The sequence below is a fragment of the Adiantum capillus-veneris genome, chromosome 21 (assembly GCF_014529385.1).
Source record: "Adiantum capillus-veneris isolate H3 chromosome 21, ASM1452938v2, whole genome shotgun sequence".
Taxonomy (NCBI): domain Eukaryota; kingdom Viridiplantae; phylum Streptophyta; class Polypodiopsida; order Polypodiales; family Pteridaceae; genus Adiantum; species Adiantum capillus-veneris.
The window spans coordinates 100,406,205-100,409,756 of NC_140951.1; the positions used below are offsets into that span (position 1 = coordinate 100,406,205).

The 3,552-nt window shown below is 41.0% G+C and overlaps 1 pseudogene; it reads right to left on the reverse strand.

Moving 5' to 3' along the window:
* Window positions 1–780: 780 nt before the first annotated feature.
* On the reverse strand, window positions 781–2,687 carry LOC147431424 (uncharacterized; annotated as a pseudogene).
* Between the last annotated feature and the right edge of the window lie 865 nt (window positions 2,688–3,552).

A 3,552-nucleotide genomic window follows, 5' to 3' on the forward strand; every position in this document is an offset into this window, starting at 1 on the left:
GTTTGAGTGAACTGAATGAGAGAGAGAGAGAGAGAGAGAGAGAGAGAGAGAGAGAGAGAGAGAGAGAGAGAGAGAGGGGGGGGGGGGGGGGGGGGGAGAGTTTCTTATCCAACTGTAGATAGAGAAAAGGGAAACGAGAGAAATATGCGAACGACTGGAAGTAGTGAACCTCTATCTGCAATACTGTAACTGACAAACACAAGAAAGGGAGTCTTTATGAATAATACTGAAATAGATAGATAGACAGAGAGAGAGAGAGAGATCAAACCAAAATCAAAACCAATTCGAAGGCTTTGATCTGTGATTGCTACACACACACACACACACACACACACACACACACACACACACACACACACACACAGAGAGAGAGCGAGAGAATCCAAAGCTATTGGCTAGTGGAAATAACGGGACTCTTTACATGGTCATGTTTGAGAGAGAGAGAGAGAGAGAGAGAGAGAGAGAGAGAGAGAAAAGACAGTTGGGTCACTAACGATAGAGAGGCCTATGCACAATACTTAGAGAGAGAGGGAGGGGGGAAAATGAGTGAATAGAGAGAGAGAGAGAGAGAGAGAGAGAGACACGGGAAGGGAATCTCGAAAACGGTATGAAAGCAGAGTTGCAAGTCTTTTTACAGAGTTTTTTTTTTACAAGGGTTTTTGTACAAGGCTTTTTTGGTGCATTCAAGACCATGAAAAGGAAAACTAGATCGAAACTCTCTAAGAGCTTTACCAGTATTATTTATATACAATGGTAATTTCTATTCTACTTCCAAGACCTTTACCCTGGATAAAAAGCCGTCAGATTTTCTGCAAGGCTAATTTTGAACGTGCCAGTGCGTGTTGTTGATGCGAAGATCTCCCTTGCAACTATTGGACTTTTAGAATACAACCTTTGAAAAGTCTTGCCCAAAGCCAAGACCTCATCAACAATGAGTCCAACTAGTTGTGCAGAAATGACAGGACCTTCGCTTGGATTTGATCTGCACTTGAAGCTTGGGAATCTCGTAGCTTGTGGTGGTCTTTGGCAAGTGACACAGAAAAGACCTTCCGTCGTTTTATGAACCTTGTTCGATTTGCAAATGGCACATAGTGTCTCTAGAAGAACACCATTTATATTAGGGAAACGCAAGACACCGAATACCTGCAGGTCAAAAGTGATAACGAAAAATTACAAAGAAAGTCAGTACAGTTTCTAGGCAATCAAGTTATCTAACATTACCTGTTTTTCATAGCCAAGACTCTCAACCTATGTCTTGTAAGTTTGTAAGAGATCAGATTGTAGACGCTTGCTATGAACAGGCACCAAGATCGTGAGATCCAAAACAGACAGCGTATTCTCATGACCTAAGAAAGCTCCGACATTCCTTGCAACAAAAGTTTTCACTTCTCCATTGTCAGTATCCCTCTTGATAGACTTATACTCTTCATTGCGATCGTTGACAAAAGTCAGCTAAAACAAGTACACGTTAAAAATCACGAAATCTTATCCACCCAAAGAAGTGAAAACGATTTTAATGTACGAGACTTACAGTTGCTCGATCTTTGGGAGTAGAACCGTCAGCCACCAGTAGTTCTCCGCGAGTGGAGTTGGTGTACATTTCAAAACTCACTCTCAATAACAACAAAAGCAAGCATTACCCAAATAACTTTTTGCACCGCTTAGACCCGCACTTGCCGCCTCATCTAAGAAAAATCTTATCTTCATTTCTGGGTAAAAGCTCAAGCGAATTGGAAACGAAGCAATGCAAGTGACGATCGAAGTAGCATCCAGGTAAAGAGAGAAAGGTGACGTCCCACCGTCTGCCTTGTTCTTTGTTTTGATTGTTGAACCCTCTATCCGCACAAAGCTACCAACACTCAAAAAGAAAGCAAATTGACTTATCAAAGATGAACCGACGACGACAGTGATTGTGCTGAGTTGTGCGAATCCACAAGATCAGTCTTGAAGAACTTCACAATCTTTGGATCGAAAAGCTTGAAAGTACCATAATTGTTCAGCACACACCCCTCAATTGCAAATCTAGGAGTGATGTCAGAGAGGTCAATTATATGTAAAAAAGGCACATTATGCTCTTCAATAGAAGGTTCTTGTTGTGGGAAAGGGTTGGCTTTCACTTCATCTTCTTCAGTGTGAATTAAAGCATCTACAAAACAGTACAGGAGAACATGATAAACGATTTATATTAAAAACAAGTATATGGTCAAATTTTTTTGGTTTTATATATACCATGTCTCTCGATCTTAACGACATCCATCTTTGCTTTTTGCGCTTTCGAGCATCCAACTTGTGCACCTATTGAAAAAGAAAGGGACACTGTAAAATGTAAAAGGTAATCGAATTTCGTATACACTTTCTTTAGAAAAAGGTAGAAATCAACGCACTGCAAGCTTGCACTTTGCCTTTCGAAAGAGATGGCTGGATAGCAAAGTTTGGTTCACTATATACACTACGCTTGCGAGAAGTTGTCGGAGTGCTTGTAGATGACTCACTTGCATCAATGCGTACACATTCACGTTTGAAAGTTTCACTTTTTGGATAGCAATACGTGCAAGGGCAACGTTTTTTTCAGCTCTACAAAACGAATATGTTCAAGTAAGAAGACCAAAAGCACAAAGGACACCGCAAGACCTATACTCCATACCGTCAATCTCCGGGCTTTGCACGCCACCACGGATATAGGCCATATTTCAACGCACTTACTCACTTTATCTACATAACACAAACAAATGAAAAAAAATGAGAACACTTATGAACTATGATTTTGTCACCAATTATCCAAACTAAACCTACAAAGAAGAGAGAGTCAGAAAAGGGGGGGAGGGGATTGCATCTTTCTGCTTATGAACTATGATTTTGTCACCAATTATCCAAACTAAACCTACAAAGAAGAGAGAGTCAGAAAAGGGGGGGAGGGGATTGCATCTTTCTGATACCACGTATCCCAAACAAACCATTGTCTTTTAAAGGGACACAAGAAAGAGGGAAGACGGCATCCACACCCAATAAACAGAAGTGAAGAGAGTAGTGAAAAGGAGGAAAGGCATTTTGAAGCAACAAGAACCTTCACTACATCGATTCAATATAGAATAGTGCCACTCGACAATAATGGAGAGAGGAGAAAAAGTGAATGTCATTTTTCTTTAGTGATGACAATCCATATTGTACCACCAATCCATCATAAAGCACGACATCGTAAAGAAAACTAACGGCGCACAAATTGTATTTTTTCAATCTCGAACAGAGTCAACAAGGTCAGAGAGAGAGAGAGAGAGAGAGAGAGAGAGAGAGAGAGAGAGAGAGAGAGAATTGGGGGGAAGTGGATAGAAGAGAGGAGGGGGGGAGAGGGAGAACAAGAGACGACCAATGCAAGATGCAAGGTTGCAATGCTCAAGGCAAGGGGGGGAGGGGAAGGGGGGGGGAGAAAAAGGAAGAGGACAGGAAGACCTAGCCGAGAGAAGATTTCACTTGTCATATATATATATATATATATATATATATATATATATATATAGAGAGAGAGAGAGAGAGAGAGGGAGAGAGAGATAGATA